This window comes from Melitaea cinxia, chromosome 24 (assembly GCF_905220565.1).
Source record: "Melitaea cinxia chromosome 24, ilMelCinx1.1, whole genome shotgun sequence".
NCBI classification, from domain to species: Eukaryota; Metazoa; Arthropoda; class Insecta; order Lepidoptera; family Nymphalidae; genus Melitaea; species Melitaea cinxia.
The window spans coordinates 5,725,189-5,742,286 of record NC_059417.1 but is presented as its reverse complement, the minus strand read 5'-3'; the positions used below and the strand labels follow the sequence as shown (position 1 = coordinate 5,742,286).

Below are 17,098 nucleotides of genomic sequence, written 5' to 3'. Positions count from 1 at the left end.
GTGAGTAAGGTAGCCAGAGCTTCTGGGTAGGCAACCCGTTTACGATCCCTTTGATCCACGCTACAGTATCCGCTTACTATTAGTTGAGCCGTACTTGTTTGCTTGTTACTCTTGGAGCATAACAAAAAAACTCGAACGAAAAATTCAATAACAAATTAACACGAATATATTCAGCGTATGGAATTATTGACACAATATACGGAACTCCAATAACAACAGTTTTAAAAAAAATTCTGATGTGTCAATTTGTTGTCCCTTACTTTTTGAATGTCCGCTTATCTTGTAGAATCGATGTTTCTTAATCCGGAAACCAATAAAGTCGATATTTTATATAAGTAATTTTATTTTAAAGGCTTAATGTAAAAATGCCACAATATTTATTAGGTACTAATAATACTTATGAAGAATCAATTTGCTAACCGAAAAATCGTAAAGAGATAATTGTTTGTTAACTATTATCTATAATAATTAAGAATGAATACTTAAGAATATAAACGCTTCACACTCAATGGATCCCCCAGTAGTATTTTCTCCTGTTTTGGAGGTCCAGAAACACACACAAGTAAAGAATGTTTCAAAACCGGAGTTTTTTTCTTTTCTTTTTTAGAGATTTCTCAGCTAGCCCAAAGAAATTATTAGACGCGGACGAAGTCACGGGCAGAAGCTAGTTAATAATATATAGAAGTGTACAATTTATGTGTTCAAGTTTTAAGCGACTCTACTAACAAATATTATATACTTGCAAGAATTATTACTATATATTTCTTGCGTATGCGACACTTACGTTATTCAATAATACATATTTAAAGACCGATTTTTAAATTTATCAGTAAATTGTATCATAGTCATCGTGCCATCAAAGTAATATCATAAAAAAAATTAAAAATAAGTAGTTAAATTTTTGTAATAAAAAGATATATAAAAAAAAAAAAATAACAATTTATGTCAATTAAATCAATATAACTTAAAGCATCAAAACATTTTGCCCACTATAGTGTTCCTTAAATTTAAAACTCAAGTTATAAAATGTTAATATTTCTTCTATTGTTAAGTCATTAATCAAATTTGCACTTTGTTTACTTACAATATTATTATTTTCTTGAATGTAATGTATGTAACTTGAATGTAACTTAATATGCAGAGTTAAATAAATAAATAAAATTGCTACAGAGTACATTTATTCCGACGACGTACATGTAATCTTATATCGTAGTAAAGTTGACTTGTCTGTATTCTCCCTTATCGTATCACGCAACGAGTGACATAACATTCCTTCCCGCTTCCGAGACCGCCATATTGCGTCATTTGTTGCAAAACTCGCACGGATTACAAATTTGTGCAGATAATTAATATACTTGATTCTTCCATTATAATAATATTTAATAATAATTAATATTTAACACAACAGTAACAGTTATAAATATTTATTTATTTTTTAAATTTCAAATAAATTAAAATTTTATTAGTGATAGCGTTAGTTTCTGTTTAATCTAAACTATATCCAAAAAAAAATAGACCAAGATTAGACGTAGAAATTGAAGGATAGAGCTATGTCACCAACGAGTTGGACCTACGCCTCAAGAGTAGTTTTGCTATTTTAATCAATCAAAATAACTGTGTTTACTGGCAAAAGAAAAAAACCGACTTCAATTACATCGACAAGTAATACCACGTAGGTAGACGAAAAAATAATCAAGTAAATACGCTTTACCAAAGATTACTCCAAAAGTTGTAATCAGATCTCGATGAAATTTAAATGTAACCACATGATAAACATTGGCTTTCGATTAAATTAAAAATCATCAAAATCGATACACCCAGTAAAAAGTTATACGGATTTTCTAGGGTTTCCTTCGATTTCTTTGGGATCCCATCATCAGATCCTGGTTTCCTTATGGTACCACACTTAGGATATTTCCTTTTCAACAAAAAGAGAATTATCAAAAGAATTCTTTTGAAGTCGGTTAAAAAGTATTGCATTGTTTAATCAGTTTTATTATATGCGAACTTTATATAAGTTCAAAATTTTTAGTTTCATTGCTACAACATTCCAAAGTTTTAAGATATTCGCTTCAGCCTGTAATATCCCACTGCTAGGCCTCTTTTGCCAAGTAAGAGAAGAATTCACCACGCTACTCCAATGCGTGTTCTAAATATGAGGGATTTAAAATATTATAATGACGATATTATAGTATGGCACGATACTGTTTATAGAATAAGAATACTACACTTGTCAAAAAATCACAATTTTAAGTAATTGATGAACGCTCCTTTACTATTGTGACATTGTAAAAAAAGAATTGCACCCAAAAAAGACTATAGTATAAAAAAAGATACATATTTTAAGGACGTGGTTGACTAATGCGATTAGGTAATCAGTACACTCATAACTATTCCATCATCTTTTTCCTGAAATACTCATCATATTAACTATAAATAAGTGGTTTTGACATAACACCTCAATGCATTTCTATATATGGAACATAAAAGGCGTTTAATAAACGAAAATATGAAACTTGTTCGTACGCACGTACTTGGTATCGGAAGTCCGGTAACAATACCATAGACACATCAATCAATATCGAACCCGTGACCTTTGACTTCAGACTACAATAGTGGGTTGAGTGAATTGAATTTAATTGTCTTTAACGTGTTTTGAGATGTGTCTAGATTTATGGTTGGTCTGAATATCGTCAGGCAAAGGGACAAAATTGTTCGTTTTCACGATTATCCAAATGCATCATAATCAATATACAGATAAATTTAAAATAGTCTTGTGTATAGTAGTCAAATAATTGAAACTTAGTCTATGAACAGTACGGTGCCATTGAACACCACACCTTATGTGTTTTCTATACCTTAAGGATTATTATACTTGTCTTCTTATTTGTCGATTTATTTAACAACACATTTCCAAATAAAACCTTTTTATTTCCTTAATCTAATTTATTTAAAAAAGTACGATTTAAACTAAATATTTTTTATTGTAACTCGTGCCTTAAAATATGAAAACTTTTAACGAAAATAATCTCATGAAAGTAACTCATATTTCAGTTTCTTATATTCATTATTCCCGTTCGCATATACCCTTCGTATTGTTCTATTGACAATAAAAATTATAATACAAATATTTGTGGGCAATGATTAATACCTTATTGTCAATTTTATTGATAAGACTGCCCTTTGATGAATATTTCCATAAAAATAATATTAAAAAAAAAATATTATTGTAATTTTATTTCTCCTAAGACCGGTCACTTGTTTATCGTAAATTTATTACGCACGTACAAAAATAAAACGACAATAGTAATGTTGTCATATTTTTATTGTTGTGTTAAAACACAAGTTGTGTTGTTGTCGCTTCCTACTTCGTTATTTTATTAATAAGTCGGTATTAATTTTAGTCAATAATGATGAATATATTAATGTTGTGACGAGGTTTGCAACATCTTCCTGTTTATATTTGCGACGTTGCCGTATATAAAGCTTGTGAAATTGCATTTTTTTCTTTCTTAAGGTTTTTTTATACGGCTAGGTCCGCAAACAAGCGTATGGACCATATGATGTTGAGCGGTTACCGTAGGCTACAGATACCTCTACTAACATTTCTTGCAAAAAATCTGTCAAGATTTGGATAATTTTGTTTTTTGTGCCAGCGAACTTATAAATCTTTTCAGGACAAAATTTGTGCAAAAGGAAATTTAAAAAAAATATATATATATTCACGAAAAATTACAGCGATACGAACTTCGCCGGGTCAGCTAGGTTTTTGTATAAACATATTATTACCAAACATAAAATACTAACCGTAGATTCTATTAACTTTAATAAAGGCATTTTTCTATTACACTTAAATATACTTCGGTGAACATTAGCTAAATCTAAAAATAAATTAATATATAATTCCGTAACAAATCTTACCCCAGTCACCCATCTATTCACTGACTGCGCTTTAAATTACTTAACCTATGTAACTAGACCTCAAAAAGTGTAACGCGAATTAAAATAAACTCATTAAGACGGCTCCCACAACCGGTTCTAATTGCACAATAATTTTAATACGGGTTACGTCCATGACACCGCGGCTGTGGTGAAAACGAAAGTAATTTATAGAAAACGAAAGCGTTCGTAGAGCAGCACTGTGCTGGACTGTACTACAATAAAAACTGCAATACTTTTATTAATATATGACCTAAATGCTTATTAAAAATCGACAGTTATTGAAAAGAGTGTGCTTTTTGGTATTTTAATCTATGTAAATAAAAAATAACAACGTAATACAGGCACGTAACTTCCGAACTACTACAACATGGATAATTCTTTTTTTTTCACTTTGTATGATAAAAAATTAAAAAAAAAGATACTGTTGAATAAGTAAATAATATTAACTTATAATAAAATTTCTAAATTATTCGATAAATAAAAAGTAACATAGCTTATAACATATCAGGATACGAATACATATTACTTACTAGCAAAACAGTAGCCATAAACGTCAACCCTTAGAAAAGAAAATGTTATCAAAGTCTAGGCGCTATGTAATTATATTTTTTATTGTATTAACATAGTATAGGAGATCAACAACAGGAGAATAGTTCGCCGGGTGGTAAGTGGAACATGCGCGTTGCTAACCCTTTACCACACCTACCTCCGGAGTTCTGGATACCTTACTCATTCACAGAAACATAACACTTATTGAGAGCAATGTTATTTAGATGTGGTCTTCTGTAAGATTGAGGTACTTTCCAAACCTTAACCAAGACATTTCATGTTGTGTTCCACTTCAATGAAATTGGGTACTCCTCATGTTTCGTAACCTCATACAATGCTTCAATAGCATCACACCTTTGAATTGTTCCGAATGACATTTGAACCGCAACAGACTCATCGATCTTCGGGGTATTTCAATTATTTTTACATAAGTAACTTTCTATTGTTTATTGTTTATAAATAATAATCTGCAACTTATTGAAGATTGTAAGGATTTATTCATAATGGTGATAAAAAAATATGAAACTAAAATTTTTTAAGCCGTTATTGATGTAACTAGGAAATCCACTGGGTATTGGCTGCTTTGTTGTTAATGTTACTGTTCTTCATCAAAAGATATTTTAAAGCAAAGATTTTTCAAAATTTAAAAGCAGTATTTTAATAGATTATATTTTGAATTCTTATGACAATTCTTTTTGTACACTTCCTAATCCTCTTTTAAGTGCCATTTTCTATGCCCAAAGATTGTCTGGAAGAAATTTGTTATCTACCTATATCACCGCCTCGGTATATTTTTCTTTTTTATAAGCTTATATAAACCAAAACAAAATTATTGTAAATTATTTGAATAATGTTTTCAAGTTAAGTATAAAATCACACAGCTTTTTTATTCTCCTGAGTAATTAAAAGCGTTTAATAGTTCTTTTAATGCGCGTTCACTTTTTTTTAATAAAAAGTAAATAATGACGTACAAGTTTACCTTACTTTCAGTCCTAAGTTCAAGATCTAATTAATTGAATACCTATTTCTCAATAATACAATCACCACCACAAAGATACTTAAACTTAAAACAGTTAAACTTTGTCTTAAACTAGGTTTATTTCGCTTTAGAAGTATGTAGATGATGTCATAACTTATGAAATTTATTTAAATATTCAATTTAACAACCGGACGTACGTACATAGCGTTTTCAGACCAAGAATAACTAACCTACATTAAAATAACAATGAAAATTATACATTTTTTTTGGCGTGTGCACGTGTTAGACTTATAAATATTAATGATTATTTTACTCTGTCTTATAAACAAAATATCTGATGTTTTTTTTATTAGTGTTACTGTATAAAAGTTTTTCATTTAGTTCCTTGACAGCAATTAAGAAATTCTAGAAAATTCGTCAAGCATAAAATATTACGTTCAAACACATATACACAATTTTATTTTTATACATTATAGTTAGTTTTATTTTAAGTCATTACAGAAGAAACAAATGCCAAAAAAAAACACAGATAAGAAAAATGTATTTATTATGATTGCAGCCCTACAATCTTACAGACCATGTGCTGTCAAAATGTCAGTTAGCGAACGAACATCATAATTTCGTTTTTGATTAAAATTATACTTGACATAATAATGATGCTTCGAGAAAGGCTTTATAAAGACTTTATTAAACCGTATCATCAATATGGAAAATTGCTGAACATGTTCGTCTGTTAAAAAAAATTTTCTTAGCTTGTTTAATGGGGATGGCTCTTATAACTCTTATAAGTCTTATGTTCTATGTTTATTTTTTAGTTTTTTATCTATATTTCAAGTATTTTTTTATGGATTTTCTTGAAACAGCAATGAAGCTTATTAATATTATGCAACGTTTCATAGCAGAGAAAGAAAACAAAACTTTAATAGGTAATGAATTGCCAATGAAAATGATAATTTTAACAAAACAAACAGTACCTATTTGAACCTACCTAATTAAAAAAAAATTGCTAATTCTCTTATTAGGCGCAAAACTTGTAACTTATCAGTTCGGCTACTTTTTTTACTTTAGAGTTTTCTAGTACTCCGTGAAAGGTTTTTATAGCATGATAAACTAAAGAATTTGATTAAAGAGTTAGAAAATTTCAGAAAACTTAACATATAAATTCCACGCGTTTGAAATTTTTGCAAGACAGGAAAACGTCTGTAGAGGTCAGCTACAAATAATTGTTAACATTTTTAAATAAATTTCTATTACAAATAAAATATAATAATAATTGTCGTTTACAATATTTGTGGTTTGAGAAATGTGCAAATTCAAATACCAAAGCCAACTTAACCGTTACCTGCGCGTGCGCATATAATACACATTGCAAACGTTTTAACATTCTTGAGCTAAAATGTATTGAAGTACTTAGTTTATTACTTGGTATTCGCATAATTCTGAGTAGTATCTATACTAATATATAAACATACAGTGTTTGTCTGTTTGTTTGTATGAAGGACTTTATCTCATCAAATAACCAAGCACTAGCCGAGTTGATCAAATAGACATTTTGGTTTCTGTAATCCAAATTTGACTTCAATAAAAATGTTATTTACAAATAGGTACTGTATTTCCCCATATAAACCGATAAATTGATCTCAATTTTTCTCTTACCTTTTCGATGATGTTCACGATTCAGCCTATAAATGTCACTGTTGCCCAGCCGCTGGATGTTATACGCCTCTTTTTCCATATACAAGAAGAACTTTTCCCCTCCTCCTTCTCCGAATCCTTTATGCTTTATGTATCCTTATCCTTAATTTAGTTTTTTATAAGAGACATATGTGTCCCGTCGATTTCAGTAAAATATTACACAACTGTGGTACTTTCTCATAAATTAAAATAATTTATAATTAAAATTTAAAAAAAAAAAACTAGATGTTATTTATATTTTGTGTTGATTTACGAATTTTCTAAAATTGGCTTGAAGGAAGTTGTTTTTTATGTGGTGTGGTTATGGTCTTGTACAAGAAAACCTGTGTATGTCCGGTCTTAGAAACTTTTTGTGTAAGCTGCATAGGGTTGTCTATACATAAGGTGCGCATATTAATTTTGTGCATTTTAAATCGAAAATAGTAAAAATATTGATGCGAAAGTCGAAAGCCAAAAATAAATTTTTAAAAAACTTACTTTATTACAATTTATAATTAAACCTTTTTACTTTTACACTACTCTAATAATAATGTTTTTACGCAGTGTTGTGTTCCTGTGGTGAGTAAGGTAGAGAGCTCCTGGGGAGGATTGACGTTAGGGTCGCCGAAGCGCTTGCCATGCTTCTGGTATTGCAGGCGTCTATAAGCTACGGTAGTCGCTTAGCATCAGATGAGCCGCACGCTTGTTTGTCGACCGAACCCTACATAAAAAAAATTTCTACGATTTGATGTTGAAAAATAAGAATTTATCAACCCTTAATGACATAAGGTATTTATCAGATCTATGTGTACCTACTTAAATTCATAAATTACTTGACTGTAAACAACAACCGCCAAAGAGTTTTATGGGAAAAGGATAACTTAAGACAACTTTTTTTTTCAACCCACATTTTCAGTTAAAATATTTTGTCAGGAATTACAATTAACTTTGTGTCGCATGGCATCAGCCTATCGCAGTCCACTGCTGGACATAGACCTCCACAAGTTCAAGCCAAAAATGGTGTGAACTCATGTGTTTTGCCCATAGTCACCACGCTGGGTAGGCGGGTTGGTGACCGCAGGGCCTATCTACGGCCTGTGTATTTCAAAGCCAGTAGTTGGATGGTTATCCCGCCATCGCTCGGCTTTTTAAGTTCCAAGGTTGTAGTGGAACTGTGTTATCCCTTAGTCGCCTCTTACGACACCCACGGGAAGAGAGGGGGTTGTGTAAATATGACTTAAAATCAACTTGTATTTTCTCGCGGTATCATCCGTGTTTTAAATTCTATAGATATTATTTAAATACTCTGTTGTACAACATAAAAATATTATATTATTACACTAAGCGTAATTATGTATAATATAATGTTTAGTACAAAATCTTAATAAATAGGTGACTGTGCCAAAATATTTGTATATATTTATCAATAAGGGTTTCCAACAGTTATACATAGGTACTCGTACCTACAAACTAAAACTTGGAAAAATCATGCTTAGTGTACTACAAATTTACGCTATCAGTTTCATTGCAGTAAATTCAAATTAATGGAGGTATTCGAATTTGAATTTAATCTTTTTTTTTAAATTTTTTTTTGTAATGTTTGTATGTAATGTATGTATGAATGCGTGTTTGTTCGGATAGAATCTTGCAACCGAATTTTGAAGTATGCCTATATTTCCAATCCAGGTACTATGTATTTCTTGAAAACTTAAAATATATTCATTGCTTTATAGAAAGTTCCCCCTGTCACGCTACAAAGCATGAGTGCATTTTTGTGCTTCGTGACTCAGTCGTCGAAGCCTTCACATTGTGAAAGGCTCTTTTGAATAATTCCTAAATAGCTGGTCGCATTATAATACTGTCAAAATGTGTATTTTTATTCCTTTCAATTTTTTCTTGTTGCAAATTCAAAGGTTTTGTTAAATATGCCTAAATTTTTGTCTAGCCTGGACCCAAAATTAAAATATTTACATACAAATAAAAATATACATACAAATAAAAATATCTTATTGAATTGAAATAGTTCATTAAATTTTACTTTTACGCATTTACACGTTTGTTCTACTTCGGTTGATTAATATTTCTTACAACAAGAAAAGTAAATAAATACGATAATAAATAGGACTTTCTGAAGAACTATGTTTTTATCCATACCCATTAAGTTCTGTCTATCTATATAAAAGCATTAATCCTCTCTGAGCAACAAGAAATCAAACCCGTTACTTCCAGCTTCAATAGAATTTTCGTCACCGCTCTTTTACATGCTACAATAGAACGGCTATACTTAAGCTATTTCTAAATATATATAAATATATATATATTTATATAATATATATCTTTATATAATATATATCTTTAAGATATTTCTAAATATATAAAATTTAATATATAGAACTCGGTTATAAGGTTAGCATGCTCAAATATTGTCACAAGAAAAATGGATATATAAATGGTAATCCCAAAACACATAAATCATAATAAGCCATAATGCAAAAATAATGATAACATAATAACCGATAGACGAAATTTTCTCACCGACGCGTTACGACACGAACCGGTGGGTTTCTGGAGCAAGGTCGTGTAAAAATGGCCGCCAACTTAAGATGGAAGCGCATCGAATGTCAGATGAGACGCAGTCGCGCCAATTTTGCTGTCAATATTTTTCTTTTTTTTTTAATAAATCAACTCCAATTGAAAATAATCAGCCAAGCTGAAGTTAATTTTTTTTGCAGCGGTGCTAAAGTTTTGTAATATTGCAAGGCTGTTAGTAGAATGGCGGACGTTCAAATTATTGGGTTTGTGTGAAAATATTAAATTTCATCGATATGTTTTAATAGGAAACGGCGGAATATTTGTTATTATTATTATTCATTCAGATTAATAGCGGAATATTTGGCATTCTTTATTTAAAAATAGTTTGACGTCCAGTCATCAACATGGTAGCGAACTTGACATTAAATGTGAGCTAGTTTTATGTTACATATTCATATTGAATCCTTCAAATAAGTTTACAAAAATATGCTTAAATTAATAACAAAATAACAACAAAATTGCACTTGTTTTTTTTGTAACATCATTTATAAACTTCAATCTTTTATATCAAGGACTTTTCATTGTCAAATCCTTAGTGAATACAATAATTAAATGTTGCACTATGAATTCGAAGAATGCATGCTTTTAAAGAAATTTCGAAATATAACTATGCACCATCAAGTATTATTTGACGTTAGTGCAGCGATCTTAGCACTAGCTGTTGCGCTAACTAACACATAACAAATGTTTTTATTGGCCACTAGCTGACCCGGCGAATTCTTTAATTTTATTAATTTTTTTTTTGAATTTTTCTCTCCGTAAGAACCATCCTCGTACTTCAAGGAATATTTTAAAAAAAGAATTAGCGAAATCGGTCCAACCGTTCTCGAGTTTTGCGCTTAGCAACGGATTCAGCGACTCATTTTTATATTATAGTTGGCCATATAGATATTTTTCATAGTCTGGACATTGGTTCTTGTCTATTGTGTTTTTCCGGGCCCCCGACACAGGAGAAAATCCAAATGGGTGGTGGTTGAGTGTGAAGCGTCTTTTTATCAATAAACCACATTAGTGATTTTATAAGATAACTAGCTGACCCGGCGAACTTCGTATCGCCTAACACAAACTTTATCGTATGGTATTAAAGTTCAAATTGACTTAAGTATTATCACAAATCTTTTGTATGGGAGTATAGAAAAGTGTTGTTTTTAGACTTTTTCAGGAAATTTAATTTTTTTTTTGAATTTTTCTCTCCGTAAGAACCATCCTCGTACTTCAAGGAATATTTTAAAAAAAGAATTAGCGAAATCGGTCCAACCGTTCTCGAGTTTTGCGCTTAGCAACACATTTAGCGACTCATTTTTATATTATAGATAGGAAATTATGATCTTTTAAAGTTAACGTTAAAAAAATATAATTACCTATTTCTGCAATCCTATACCTATTCGTCCTTATGTGATTTTGCACTCAAAGTACAGAGGGGTTTATTTATATATCTACTAGTAACATACCTATCTTGTTTCTTTCTTTTGTAATAAATTCTAATTGATCATTTACTTACGTGACATCTAAAAAAAATCATAGATTAAATCTGCGTAAAAATAAATTGAACTTAAAAAATGCCTAGTTTAATTATATCTAAATAACTGTAGATGCGAAGGAAAAATATCAACATTGTTGTTACCATTCCACGCGGAAATGATTTTTTCTGTAATTATCTGTAAATGTTTAAATATGTTGTACTACGATATTGTTATTTTTGATTTCTATGTAAAGAATGTATAGACCAATAAATTCTATATTTCATTTTTTTTATAATTAAAAAATTCTGACATATGAAAAAGAGAAGCAATAAAACGATTGTATTGTGCAATAATGTAACTTTTATGTTGTATGTAATCGATATGTTAACTAATAAATTACATTATTTTACTTTAACTATAAATATGCTAAAAATCTGACATATAAATCCATCGAGCCTTTTTACGAAAGTCAGTAACGCAATATTTAACAATAAAAAGGTTTTATTGCAATTTTGAAATTTTAAGCTGTATGTTAATAATGTAACAACTAATAAATAATATATTATATATAACAAGACCTTCTGACGAGAGACTGTTCAAAATATTTAAAAAATAAAACGAAACGTAACAATTCAATGTATAAAAACCGTTTATTGTTCAATAGCAACAATATCATGATTTATTTTAACTTTCGTTTCGGCAAACGGATTAATTTATTAACACCAAGGTCTTTTTTAAAGAAACTATCGACACAATGTTTCAATTACGCGTAAGTTTTGTTATAATGCAATTTTAACCGCATTTTATTATTTTACGATCGGTTATAAATTTATTTTTTATTTCCCTTCTCCTTTATTATATTAAATTTTTGTTTCGTGAATAATGACAATATAAAACGTTTAAATTTTTTATTTGTGCTGGTAATGTATAAGCAATAAGAACACTTAACCGAACTCAATCAACATCTTTGCCATCAAATAAATTAAGTGTACCAGCTTTTAAACGTCCCATATCTAGACAAAGGCATCATTTATGTATAGGAGAAGGTATAGAGCTTAATCTACGACGCTGCTCTATTGCTGGTTGACAGATAATTTCCCAATACTTAATAATTATTGCTTTACTTGCTCTCCGACACAATTACGCACACCCAAAGCAGAAATAAACATTTATACAAGTACGAATATCGGTCAAACGCATTGATTGATGAGTTAAATGGCTTTCAGTTATGCCAGTGGAGTATGGTTGATTCCGCAAATGACACGTAAAGAACGGTTGAGATTAGTCTCGATTTAATTTTGAAAACAGTAAAATAGTAAGTGTTACATTGTTACACCTTAACCTAAAACAACCCAAAAATTTTATGGTAAACTAAAACTGCAGTAACTAGTAACTAAACTATTACTAACTAACTGTACTTGTCAAATGCGTGTAGTGACTTAGGCTATAAAAGTCATGGTAATTCGTTGAAGTCCGGTGAAAATATTCGCATACCCACGCGAAAATCTCTACCCAACGCCGCCGCCGTGACAAATGTAACACATAAAAATATTACGTTAGAATTCGTTCGTTTGTACACGTTCTAAGAGTAATGTGTTGGTTGTAGAAGGTTATCTTAGCTGTTATATAAAAGAAAAAAAACTATTTTTTTCATTATTCGAAAAACGAAATGATATTATTTTAAATAATGTCACTTTGTTTTTTGAATAATATTATATTAAAATTGTAATATATTACATTTAAATTAGATAAAAAATTGAAGGAAAATGTGGTAATAAAAATAACTTTACACCAATTCAAATTACCTATAACCTTAATTCATTAAAAACCAAGTGGTCTACCTACACGACAGAAATAAAACTTCTTTAGCTCCATTTAACTTATATCTTCCTCTCAACTTCCGTTCGCATCGCCCGATCACACTTTTCGTAATGCTCTCGTCACGCATTCACCATCTTACTCCCCCAGTCAAGAATCCGTAAAGAAGTTTTACTTCCACAATATTAACCTATATAGCGACTCATTTTACGCAAATAAATATAAATGAATAAATAAATAAAACATTTAAAACCACGTACGTTAACGATATATCTTTACACTGCGTTTAATATAACATCTGTCAAGTACATACAGTTTAGTTTAGTTATTATTTACTTAAGGTCTTTACTTTGTTTCATCGCAAATCATTAGACGATAAGTTAATACTATTTACATAATATCTCTTCACTTCAAGCTATTTTATTTAATATTAAGATTGTTACACTCATATTAAAAACATTTTTCGTGGTGTTAAAATTAAAAAAAAATTACAATGAAGTAAAAATATGAAGAAATTATTAATGTCAGTACGATGTTTTCATTAATGATTGTATAGATCCGAGTAAACACACTAAAGATCATCATTATATTGTTGTAAATATTAAGAATCTTATGTCAACAACACGGACATTGTACACTTGAAACTTAAATCATTTCTCATTACCTTCCCAACTTCCTGTGGCACAAAAACTATCGACTTCTCATAATTTGTCACGATAATAATTAAGGTCATAACAATTTCCTAGATCTCTAGGCATTGTCTATTATATTCGGTTCCTTTACACGGGGTCACGTAATTATAATGAGCTTTAACGATATTCATCTTTATATTTAGGTTATAAGGTCTAAAATCTGTTTCAATGTGCTAAACCTTACCCAGATTACCTAACTGGTTTCCTATTCGAACTAGTATTACGTTACATTGATTTGTTTCAGATATTCTTGGCGTGCAAATAAGAAAGTAAGCTTACGTAAAGCATTGTCTTGTGTCATTATTAATCCGACTTATCTTAAGTTTAAACAGAATTTATAAGAGAGGACGGATGTAAAATTTAGCTGAAACACGTGTGTCTAGGAGATATTTCGTAAATTTTGTATAGATACTAAATGACTCGGCAAACGTTGTCTTGCCGCTAAACGCTATTTAAAAATAGGGGTTGGTGGCAGAAGAGTGAAAATTTTGGGTTGTATGTATTTTTCAACGCCAAATCATAATAAAATAAAAAATAAATAATTTATCTAAAAATAAAAAAATAAAGAATAGAAGCGTAGTCCACTACGCTTAACATTTAGAGGGATGAAAAATAGATGTTGTTTGATTCTCAGATCTACCCAATATGCACACAAAATTTCATGAGAATCGGTCGAGTCGTTTCGTAGGAGTTTAACTACAAACACCGCGACACGAGAATTTTATATATTAGATTAAATTAAAATGTCTTGTTGTACTCGATAGAAAACTGTAACAATAGATGCATTTGGATCCTGCGCCTTGTACGAAATAATGATTTGGTTCTGAATACATAAGTTTTATACCGTGATTTAGTTTTTAAAATATTTCGCATGTTTATTTTTCGCTTCAGCTTTCTAGACACGACCTACCCACTGGTTCCAATGTATGACTTTTCGTGACTCGTAATCAACGAAATCTTAATTTGCCTTTGCTTGTAATGTAAAGCACTTATTGTAAAAGTTAGGTAAGACATAACAAAGCATTTTAATCCCTGTTACTACTAACATATAGGTCAGAATTCCTTGCTTAGATGCTACATTTCTGACATATCTGTGAAGCAAGAATGGTTCTAAGATTCAAGTTTAAGGTAATACGACCTTGTGTTTTAGGTGATAAAGTTTAGAATTCATTGTTTTGCAAAGTTTGAATTGTACGGCATTTGTATCATAGGTCACAAATAATACATTCGCCTGATAACAAGTAAATGCAAGAATTTAATATACAAGTACACATTACAAAGTACAAGTAAGTATACATTACAAAGTAACTATAGCTTAGCTATTTTAGTTTGTAGTAAAATTTTATTACCTAGAACTTAAGTTATAGGGTGATCTTTGTGCGCTTTTGGTAACGACAACCCTACTACTTTTTCCCTACTATTCCCGTGATTACTATTAAAGTCTGTGACTTAAATTCGCGTGCTATGTGTGCGTTTAGGAATTTGACCGTGAGAACAACATAATTGAAAATAGCTAGCCAATTCTCGAATATAGCCTTTCTCAACGATCAGGCTATTTATCGCAAAACAAAAATGAATATGGACCAACTAGAACATTCCTTGTCCTACATGAAGAAAAATACCTTTGCCCAGCAGAGCGATATTGCAGGTTACAATCAACTAGAAAATTATAAATAGTTCATTCTAATTTAGGAATCAGGAAATTAATTAACATCCATATGAATATATTATTCGGAAGAGGACAAAACTTGTACTGCATATCCTTGTAATATTATTTGTCTGTCGACAACTTTCTGAGTTATGACAGTGTCACTAAATAAATAAGGAAGTCATTTAATTAAATTTTACTTGTCACCCACGAATAATCACATCATGACAATAAGTAGGCGATATTAGCTTTCTTTAGAACATTTTTAGCATGGAAAGAACTCGTTCTAATCATATTACATAACATAACTGGATCACAATCGAGGCCAGCGACTCTTAACACTATATAATTAGTTCGTCTATTGTAAAATATAAAATGCTATTATCACTTCTAAATAAATAATATAAGAGCTATAATTCTGTAACCAAAACTACTGTGTGAAAAATATTCTGTACAGACATCGTAGCAATTGTGTCTCTATTAGAAATATATTGCAAAAGATTTAGAAACTCATACCTTAGTAAATAGAAGCGATATTTGCTTGTTTATATAACATTATCTTATTTGTTTTGTGTTTACAATACTATGTTATTAAAGTCATGTTGATCTAAAAAACCTGTCATCCTTAGACGACTTCCGGTCACAAAGGCATTCCAATTATGTGTATCAATGTAACAGTCAATGAAATCAATTTTTTTTTTGCATATATTTGCACCTAACTACAAATTTAATTTAGTAAACTCCGTATAATCTCCTATATTATTATTAGATAAGTTGACGTCTATAATAAACACATCCCGACTCGGAAAAAGGTCAGGCTTAACCAGATCATGTATCTGGACCGGATCAGGATAGAATGAGGCATGCCAGATACGGCAAGCTCTATCAGAACCAGGTCTGGTCCAGACAAGGATAGCCTGATGTAAAATATAATCAAGTATAGTAAGGCATACCGGATCAGGACCCGGTTCGGTTCAGATCATGATCATCATTACAGTCTCTACAGTCCACTGCTGGACATAGGCCTTCACAAGTTTATGCCAAAAACTCATGTGTTTTGCCTATTGTCACCACGCTGGGCAGGCGGGTTGGTGACCGCAGGGCTGGCTTTGTCGCACCGAAGACGCTGCTGCCCGTCTTCGGCCTGTGTATTTCAAAGCCAGCAGTTGGATGGATATTCCGCCACCGGTCGGTTTTTTAAGTTCCAAAGTGGTAGTGGAACTGTGTTATCCCTTAGTCGCCTCTTACGACACCCACGGGAAGAGAGGGGGTGGCTATATTCTTTAGTACCGTAGCCACACAGTACGCCAGTTTTTCAAGAATATACATTCGTGTTTTTTAAAAGGGCCGGACCGAACCGGCTTCGGAGGTCCAGACAAATCATCTGCGTTACATGCCTTATCTAGTCCTGATCAGGCATGCCTGGTCCAGTCCTTATAAGGAAGACGAAAAAATTTCTACTCGGGATAATCTACGGAATTCCAGATTTTGAAAGAACAATTTCCAATTTTTTATTTTTATTACTACCTAAAAAGTTATACTTAATAAACTGAGTTATAAAATAAATTATTGGAAGAATTAATCTAGAATTACCATTTATGAATATTCAACAAAAGTAATCAAATCAAAATTAGAGTTTACAAAACGCTTTTTCGCTTAAATTAAATGTTATTTATAGTTTTATATATACAAGATTTGAGATGCATTACAATTCAACTTTTATTTTATTTTTCCTTAGGTA

The 17,098-nt window shown here is 30.7% G+C and overlaps 1 protein-coding gene across 1 annotated transcript in view; it reads left to right on the top strand.

The window, feature by feature from the left end:
• LOC123665557 overlaps positions 1-17,098 on the top strand; it is a 170,266-nt gene that overhangs the window by 85,882 nt on the left and 67,286 nt on the right. The gene's annotated exons all lie outside the window — the stretch shown is intronic.